Source organism: Electrona antarctica, assembly GCF_951216825.1.
Source record: "Electrona antarctica genome assembly, chromosome: 9".
In the NCBI taxonomy this organism is placed as follows: domain Eukaryota; kingdom Metazoa; phylum Chordata; class Actinopteri; order Myctophiformes; family Myctophidae; genus Electrona; species Electrona antarctica.
The window spans coordinates 29,725,804-29,736,568 of record NC_136790.1 but is presented as its reverse complement, the minus strand read 5'-3'; positions in this window follow the sequence as shown (position 1 = coordinate 29,736,568).

Genomic DNA, 10,765 nt, shown 5'->3' with positions numbered 1-10,765 from the left:
CCTATATCATGTATGCAACATCCAGTCATACCCAAATTAGAATCGTATGTAGAGGGGCCTTTATAGAGCGCACCTCCAAAACCGCTTTCACTTCTATCACAATTCAATTCGATTATGATTCACCAGGTAATGATTCAATTCTACAATGCATTGCAATGCATCACACTTTAACCCCCCCCCCCCCACACACACACACACACACACACACACACACACACAGCGCTTCTTTGTGTCATTATGGCTGCACACCATGACTGCAACAGCCTTGGGTAGGCAACCAGGGCTGGCGGAGAAACTAGTTTCTTTCTAGTAAGATGACATTTGAGCACTCTCATGGTTCCAACAATGTGGACAACTTTCACTTTCAGCGTCCTTTCAGATTTTTAGTCGGCTGGCTTTCAAATACTCAAAATGGAATGATACATTCTGCATTTGTCTCATGCTGTGAGACAAAGGCAGCAATACTAAGTTAGTTTGTTAATTGTCTCCACTTCCAAAGGTTAAGGTTTGAGCATATGAATAAAACTCCATCGATGGAGCAATAGAAGAATACAGTTTGAATAAACAGAGCTTTCTTTGATTCTCTGGTGGTGCTTCATCATCAGTAAGGACACACTGATTAAGTAGCCCATAACCTCTGTTTAAATAGAATATTTCTCAATCTTCCAGAGGAAGCAGATGCTGAAATATAACACATGGGACCAATCCCTTAGTTTACACATTGTCACAATTCCGTTTACTGTGCGTCTCTGCCCTTGTTCCACGGGGTTAATGCTGACTTTAGGACTCCTTTGTTATGGGGTTGAAAGGAGCAGTCCTTTACGGCCTAGAGATGCTATAATAAGGCTGGTGTTTATGACTGGCGTTGGAATGGGTTCATAAGTGCGGCGGAACCTGTGAGGTATTGACGCGGGGGTTAATAGCCTGTTGGCCTCTTTAATGGAGCTGATTCAGGCCAAACCCAGGCAGCATCAGGACTCCACATAACAGGCAGGTCAGCCCGCAGGAGAGAACCTCTCACCAGGAAGCTGGCACCAAGGAAAAGACATTCTCGTTTACAAAGCCACCTAACCTATGCGGTTGGACGTGCACAAAGATGTGTCACTGTGTGTGTATGTGTGTGTGTGTGTGTGTGTGTGTGTGTGAGAGACAAAAATATGCTTTTATCTAAAACATAGCCACTAACCATGAATCAGTCACCCGAAACAGACTGGACTTTTTAGTAATCATATATCAAATCACGTTTTATCAGTAAATGCTGGTAATAGAATATTACACAACATGGCTACAATACATGCAAAAACAAGCACATAAACTAATTTAGATTATCAGTCAAAAAAAGAAAAGCGCAACCATATACAGCTTTCGTTCTATCTATACTGTACATTGACCTGCCTTGAAGCCCTTTACCTTTAGTAGGCTTCAGCAGAAAACAAATGAATTATGCATAATGTTACTTTGAAGGAGAAATACCATGAAGCACATGTAAATGTGTGCTGTTGAAGTGTAATGCACGTATGCAGGTACCCCCCACACACTTTCTTGGGGGTAGCTCCACATTCACACACAAGTCAGCAAGCAGAGACAAACAAGCTTCCATTGGGAACATGGCTAGAGATGTTAGCAATCTTCTCCGTCATGTTATTGTAATGTCATCATTATGCTTACAAGCTTAATGCTAGTACACACGTGTGGTGTGTAATTATTTATTTATACTAATGACCCTACTATAGATCAATTATTCATTTCTGAGCATTGGTCTGTATGCCTGGAGGGATGCTGACACATGGAAAAGAGATTGGATGGAAAGCGAAGTCAAGGCAGTAGTTAGAACATGCTACTATAATGGACACCAGAAACTGCCCCTGGTTGTGAAGGAAACCATCTCACACCGTTGAGAGCCGTGGCTGGCTCCCAGTGAAATCATTTAACCCCTGAGTTAGGTTGAGGATTACTTCTAGTTGATTAGAGCACCAGTGGCTGATCTTACTTTTAAGTGTGCTCCACGGTTTATCCATTGGTCTCTAAGGAAGTGATCATACAAAGTATGTCCGTACAGGGAGATTCAGCCGTGCTATCACTTTACTTGCCATGGGCGAACATGGTCAAACTAATGAGCAATTTAACGACTTGGCTCTTCACTTCCTCACAGGGGCTGTCCTCCTCTTCCTCTCCAATGGACCAATCACCCACGTTATCAATTGCCAGACCTGTTAAACAGCAGATACTCACTGCTTCAATCCCAGCAGTATAACATTGATTGATTTAGCTGCTTTGATCAAATTTTCCACTTGGTATTGAAATAGCAGTGGCCCAGTGCTGTGTCAGCGCAAAGCCATGCCGGCGAAGCTCAGTCAGTCCTGGCCAGAGTCTAGCCTGAGCAGCAGCAAACCCATCAACACTACAGTAAATTGTAAACAGTCGATTACCCAGCCGGCACCAGAACCAAAACCCGGTGGTCCGAGTCATTTCTAGATTGGATTGTTCCCACCGCCAGCCCAAGAGACCCACTACATTTATGGAGGGGAAATGAAAAGCTCTGGGCTTGCAGTCGTTTGAAGAGGATAGCTTTATTTACAACACACAAGGCAGTGGCTTCAGGCCAGCGGCAAAGCTCAGTCTGTATACGCCATTTATCAAGAGGATGACTCTCGCTATCTGCTACCGGGAAGCCAAGCGAACTTCTACTAACCCCATCAAATAGACCTAGCATGAAGTTAATCTCCTTATCATGACCGAGATGACTTTTCAATATCTTTATTATTATTCCAGAGAACCTAGAGCTGATTGCATTCCTAAGAAAAAAAAAGAAAAAAAAACTGGATCTGCATATATTGAGCCGGCCAGCAACTCTACATCTGACCTCAAACCTCAAACCTCAAATCTCTATATACTGTATGGAGCTGACCTGTTCTGACATTCCATATGTTGATCCTTCCCCACCCGTCCTTCCTCTTCGATGTCTCCCTTTTGATTGATACCTGTCCATTCAACAGGCCCGAAAATTAAGGCCCGGCCCTACCTGGGCCCTCATTAAACCCTGTACACTCAAGACATACGCTCTATATATGGCCAGTACAGAATTCATTCCATAATTATGTTTATCTGACCCCCCATGCCAAAGCGCCAGCCCAGCAGTCTGCCGTCACCCAGGTGGATGCGTGCATGCGACTCAGGGTGTCTTACTGGTTGTATTGAGGATAAGCTTATGTTTCTCGTTTGGGAGATAGTACAATGGACATTAGTGGCTCAGATCACCTCTCATTAAGTTGCCCAGTACATTCACGGTTCATCAGCTCTGGTCTACTCCCTTCGCTCTTCTGCTCCCTATCTGGAGAGATGGCCATTGATTGACAGGCCAGGCAATAGAAACAAACGCATCACTCCATCTCATTTTACTTATATTTACTGTTTCGCTCCACCCCCCATACTCATCTAAATGTAATGCATTGGCTCTGCCGTGGCTGAATCTCTATTTCTCTTTTTCCCCCTCTCTGTTGACCCTCCATTACCTCCATCCAATAATTTCTCTACTGGGCCTGCACCTGTATCGTGACACCCCCCAGTCCCACCCCACCCTCCTTGCCTCTCTCTCTCGCTCGCTCTCTCTCTCTCTCTCTCTCTCTCTCTCTCTCTCTCTCTGTCTCCCTCTCTCTGTCTCCCTTGCTGCTCTCTCTGGGTGTCTCATTAAAGGCGCTCTATCTAATGAGATTACGCCATGGGGATTAATGGTGTGGCTAATTGATAGACACACAGCCGGGGAGGATTAAATCCCTTTAAATCCCCAGCGGGTTTTTTGGTGCCTTAGCTGACTAATTGAAATCACAGGAATGGACACAAATGCACTCCCTTTCTCAGACTTTGAGCATTCCCAGTCTGGGCCAAGAGAGATGATGCAGGAAAGAATCTTTCACTTGTAGTCCCCAGAGGAGTGGATCGCATTATGTGAACAATGGTCAAAGATAAACTGTTCATTTCTAACGGTAGGCCCCTGAACGCCACGATCCAACACTTATAGCCATAGAGAAGAAAGCATAAATGCATAATTTCTACTACAACGAAAATACTCTAGATGTGTTCAATTTCACAAGCATATGGTCCAACCCAGCCAGTATAGGATGGTGCAACCATGTTTCCTACATTCTATCCTGAAAACAAATACTAGGAGTTGTTTACTTTTCAACACAGTCTAAAAAAGTAACCTCCTATAAAGAGATAATGGATTGCATTTTTATAGCGCTTTTCTATGCACTACGTGCCTACTCAAAGCGCTTACAATGGTCCATTCATTCATACTTTGGGAGGTGAAGTGGCGAACAGTCGACACCAGCGTCCTCACTTCCCACATTCACACACCAATGGTGGCAACCACGGGGTTCAGTGTCTTGCCTAAGGACATGTAGACAGGAGGAACCGGGATTCGAACCGCCGACCCATGGATGATCTGCTCTACTTCCTGAGCCACAGCCGTCCACAAAGACATGATGCAGTCTAAGGAGATAAAGAATTATCTTGTTTTCTGCCAATAAATCTTTAACTGAGATAATTTGGACCCTGCTGAAACAACAACAACAAAAACAGTTTATGATGGTTGCTAGATTTAGCTAGTCTTAACTGGATTTAGGCTGGTTTAGCTGGTTTACTAGGCTGGTCAGGTTGGTCTTTCTGGTTTGTCAGAATTGTTGGTCAGTTGGTCACCTGCTGGTCAAGCTGGGCCAGCTGCCATGGCTGTCTGGAATGACGAGCAAAGCCAAACTACACCAGCAGGGGCCCGTTCCACGAAACTTGGATTAGAGATTAAACCGGGATTTAACAGATATCCTGGTTTAATATATCCTGGATCAGCGATTAACCGGTTTCATGAAAACTGGTTAATCTTGCCAGATGAATTTAACCAGTTAACCTGGATATGTTGAGGCTTGATTCGGTTTCATGAAAGTGACGCTACATTAGTTACCATGGAAACTAATGCTTTGGATTTAGCCTGCTCTGGACCAGGCTAACAGCCAGGTTTAACCTAATCCTGATGTCTTTACTGTTCATTAAGCAGTCAATCTGATCACAAACCAATGACTTTTGCCACACCTATTCAATTATTATGGGTTTATGTTGCCTTGTTTGAATCGGTCTGCATTAAAGGACTAATTTTAGCACTATATACAAAATCAAAGAACCAAAATATATAGGCTGCACAACCTCATCATGACAGCTTGTGAGCTTGTAGATCAGCTGCTTTTGGTGAATGTTCCCCCAGAATAGGTTTGCTGTGGTGCAAGTGTAAAGAAAAAATATTATATTATATTATAAAAAATCACACCTGTGTGAACTGAGTGGTGTAAGGTCTTATATAGACTGATCAGCTGTGGTCTGACGTAATGTCTGACGTAATGAAATCACACCCGTGTGAACTGGGTGACCATAGCAACCGTGCTAATTTTTTGGTACGAACAGACAGACAGACAGACAGACACGTAAACTAACAAAGTCAGTCGTAGGAGTGGTTTACACCACTCAAAAATATATATTTTTTTTTTGTAAAGGTGAAAACATTACTATATATTACCATTACTCATTGTTTTACAACATATTACCATTGTAACATTTCACCCACTATTGAACCCATGACCCACGCGGTTCACCAGTCTGGCCCCTGTCGGCAACAACCCCCTTCCCCAAAGTATAGTTCCCTCAGAGGAGGGAGTTATGGCCAAATATCACGATGCTACAACATCATTATGCTTACAATATTAAGAATTCTATTACATTGATTATGACGTTTTAAATTAAGAGTAGTGGTAAAATATACTATAGACTATATTTTTTGGGTAGTTAATCATTCAGTCTATCCACTATTGAGAGTGTTTTCTCTCTTTAATTACAGCAGCAGTATTTATTTTAGAAGCTTAAGTCCTTGTATCAGTAAGTCTGGAATAGATTAGTAAAGATACTGATATATACAGAAGGGGGCAGTAATGCAACTATTAAGGATGCCAACTGCCATAATACCCCACGAAGAAGAAGGATCTGTAAATCTGTGTTCCACCAAATGGGTCTAGAGAGGAAAAGCCAGGCTCTGCAGTCAGCCAGGCTTTATGATCCTGGCTCGATAAATCCACCCATTCTAAGCCTCGCTTGGCTTTAGTGGAATGGAATAAACCAGGCTGTACAGACCAGGATTTAACAAGCCTGGTTTTGGCTTAAATCCTGGATTAGTTAATCCAAGTTTCGTGAAACGGGCCCCAGGTGGCCTAGTACTATACAGAGTAAATACAAATGTACAGGGGGTGGACCTTGCTGCACCTACTGTAATGAAGCTTTCCTCAACAAACTGGGTCTTGAACCTGTGACCTGCTCACCAGGCAGCCACTCTATCACTTCAGTGGTCCTCAAACACTTTAATTTCAAGGACCCCCAAGTGAAACGATGTAGTGCCAGGGCCCCCCATAAGAACGATCTTTATTTAAAACTTTCAGAAAAAGTATTCCAAATTTGGCAAGATGCTGAAGACGCTTTGTCAGAGCCAGGAATTGTACCTGAAAAGATTTGAAAGACTGTGCTGGGCTGCCCATAAGGATTTGTGTTTAAAACGTCAAGATTCTTCAAAATGAAGAACTACTATTTGTTGGAATTGAAGCCAAGACCATTGGACATGCAGAGAGCATTTCAACACACTGAGCTATGGTGGTGACTGCAGTGACAGAGAGCATTTCAACACACTGAGTTATGGTGGTGACTGCAGTGACAGTCAAATAGATGCATTAGATTCATCACAAAAAAGCCAGATGATTGTTTCCTTTGTTTTTCATAAACATCTAAACCAGGGGTTCTCAACCCGTGGGTCGCGACACCTTGGGGGGTCGCCAAATTAGTTTGGGGGGTCCCCAAATTATTATTAGTTTTTTTTTTTTTTTGCGATTTTTCAAAAATAGCGCCACCGAGTGGCGCGCTACGAGCTTGTAGGTCTGCTATTTTTCAATAGCTAAATTATAACAATGCTTAAAACACCAAAAGGGGTTCCCGCCCAAAATGGGTTAAGGTTATTGTAGCAGTCAATTTATATTGGGGGTCGGGCGGGGCGGGGGTCCCGAGACATTGCCAAAGCATTTCCGGGGGTCCCCGGCCAAAAAGGTTGAGAACCCCTGATCTAAACAAGCAACAGCACACAACAAAGCTGTTACAGAACAGGTGGCTCAGTGTGATAGGATGCTACATGATCTGAAGGTCATGGGTTCAAATCTCTTTACTCTGAACTTCTTTCATGTAACATCAGAGGTCCAACTCGGTGTTGTAGAGCCATGCACGCCCGCATCTCTGGTCCCAGGTCGAAGAGGTCGAAGACTTTGCTCCAGAAACCACACTTTTAAAGCACTAAAGAAACATGTGTAAATGTGTGGAGGTGCCATAGGCAACCGGGTCAGACATGGATACCTAAGTATGAATAACATTCTGTGTGGCCGTGTGTGCTTGCTCTGTGGAATACAGCACAATTAAGCTGCAACTCTACAAACAGTAAGACAGAATGTAGCATGTTTATTCTGCTTGTTTGGGGGTTTGACCAGTAGGCCACAACATAGTATGTTGTTTTTCATGGTTTTCTGATACACTCAGGACATAGGCTACCACTGAAGTTGCATGTCAGCCCCCATATATGCTGCCACATGCATTTCCAGTGCTGAACCTTGAATCAGTTTTGCAATGCAGCTGAGGAATGACTGTATAACATGCATTACACTAGGATGCACAAATTGCATTATAGAGCTGTTCTGGCTGATTCCAGCAGTGTCAACAAACAGCTGCATGTCAATCATGAGGTGAATACTGTAGCCTACATGTCAACCAGTGACCATATCTGCTGCCTGCTTGGACACCTGGTTGGATGAGAAGGTGTGAGAGTGACCTTGACCTGACCTTTAGCACATAGTCCGAAGACTGACTGGCAATTGAAAATATAACATAACTAGAACTGCACTCTGTCGAGTGCCTACTTGCTTGTTGCACACAAGTAGGCCATAAATGGCCTACTAGTGCGCAAGCAGAGCATGCAAGTGCTGTAGACCGCTACAAACTTTCAAATCTTAGCCTCACATATTGAATTATTAGATTTAGCTATTTGCTACGTACCTTCCAGCTTGCCTATGTCTATTGAACTTAAATCTGAAATAGTAGTTATGGTCCTATTGTCTTTCTTACTCCTTTTATTAAAAGGTACTTCTGTAGATGATTCCATTGTTCCTGAGTCTAGACGATGAAAATCAAGCAATACAAGGTCCAAATTGATCTATCCGGGCTAAGGTCTATTTCTCAGGTCTTCCTGAGTTAATTAACTTGCCTCTAAAGCCGACGATGGTCTTTTTGGTCTATCCGGGCTTCTTACCGTGAAGTTCTTCTCCTCCAAGGCTAAAGGTCTATTTTGTCCTGGCGCAGTACAAGGTCCAAACTGATCTCTTTGCAACTACAACTCTATATATCGCTATGAAATACTTTTAACATCTGTTGAAGAAAAATATGGTAATTCATTATAACCTTTTCGAAATCACACTGAAACACGTCATCGTTACGTCACCATTGATAACCAATTATACCCTGGCATTGGTACATATATATAGACATATGAGCATATGACGTGATGAATATGTGTATATGTCTATATGTATGTATATGTAGTTTCTGAGTGGTTAGTGGTATAATGTGGTTACTCGGGTGGTTTGATGCGTATGTCCCTGACACTGAAACATATCATCATTACGTCACCATCGTCAACCAATTATACCCTGGCGTTGGTACATAATCTTCATCACGTTCGCGGAAAGCATACCTGCACGGTCTGCTTCCGTATGTCCCATGACATCATATCACGTGCATTCTAAGGGACATTGGTACATATCTTCATCACGTCATGGGACATATGCTTCGTAGCATGACGGAAAACATACCTGCACGGTCAGCTTCGTGCCAGCATATGACGTCATAACATGTGCTGCTGGCCCCGGACACACGCATCGTAGCACCTGACTGATAACATTACTTGCACGCTCTGCTTGCGCAAGTAACTATGACCCCCCCCCCCAGTCCCCATATGAATCGCCATAAATTCACAGATTCCCTCACACAAATGCAATATAATTTGTTGTTTTTAACATCATTTGCAATGGAACATCACCTTAGGATGGACACCGTCTTTCAATCAATTACTATCATTAACTGATGGTAATGTCACTGACTCAGCCACATTCCTTGAACCCGAAAATCTAGGGTTAGACACCAAAACTACCTTTCTAGTTTGAATGGTATTGGATATATAGCTATTTTAAGCTCCTGGCAGCCAGTTCTTAAGCATGCTTACAGGTACTGGAACCAATTGAAAAAGCCTTTGTATAATATTCTTGGGGTTAAGTAATGTTTTCATATATTGGCCCATGTAATCTTCGCCTAGTGTTATAAAATAAAATGCATGATAGCACCCATAAAGCTACCACTGGTGCAAGGCAATCACATATTTTCTATCTCTAGTATGTATAACATGACAAAAATCACTCTGAGCATGATTCCCCTTGGGTGATTCCGACAAACCCCATGGCGCACCGGATTCATTGTACTGAACAATATGTCTCAAAGGTGAATCTTCAAAAACGTTACTGGCACATTTTCAAAATGTAATGTTTATTTTCTAAAGCACATATCCAGTATCTAGATGAATTAGGAAAAGAATTCTGATACACCGTATAATAGAACAACTATCAGCAGGCATGGCTATTGAATCTCCCACTGTCCCACGTTCAGAGGCTGACAGAAGAGAAAATGTTGTCAAAGACATTACAGAACAAGAGGGAAAGGCTGCTTTTATATATAAAAAAACAGGAGTATAACAAAGCGTTCTTAAAATTCTTCTAAATTGATCCGCCAAATGGAAACGGAAATACAAGCAGGCATCTGGTGCAAAGTAAGGAAGTAAATGCTAAAGGTGGAATGAAATTGAGATAACACACAACAGAAAATGAACGTGGAAACGAATAAAAGAAAGACTGAAAAAAAAAACTATCTTAAGCCCACTGAAGAACTTGAGAAAGAGAGCAGCAACTTTTATGTTATTAATACTTCAAAAATAGGTATCTTACAGTATTTTTTTTATTTTCTCAGTGTCTTTATACAGAGTATATTCATATAGTTTCCGCTGACTATGTTCACATTCTCACCACATAGTAACAAGTGCGTTAAGTAAAACATTTTTTTATTTTTTGGAAAAACAAAAAAACAAAATCATGCACCTTTTAATAGTTTCATTGACCTATAAAAAAAAGGGAATGTTCAAGGCGAGGAAAATCCTTCCAATACTTCCAGTGTCTTCTCTCCAAGCTGCTGCCTGTCACATTTGTCTTACTACGCAGATCATGCCTATATAAGCTTTACACTGTGGAGAAAGCAACAGAAAACCGTACAGGGCAGGCAAGCGTCTGAACATAAAGGCTCCTAGACTCACAAGTCCACAGAGGAAAGGCAGGCATTCTCCATTAATTTAGAAACCCCCCACAGGTCAGATATGTATAAAAACAGTCACACCAGATGACACAAGACACTCAGCAGGTCCTTCCAACAGAGGGTGGCTTCATTCCTCCCAAAACAACTCCCATTGGTTGTTTTTTGTTTTGTTTGTTCTCTCTTTCTTGAATTCACCATAGTTATCCTGTAGCATGTCCCCATTGTGTCCTTCTGTATTTTGATTGGCTGTTTGGGTTGGTCATCCGCACCATTGTGAAGGGGACTAGAG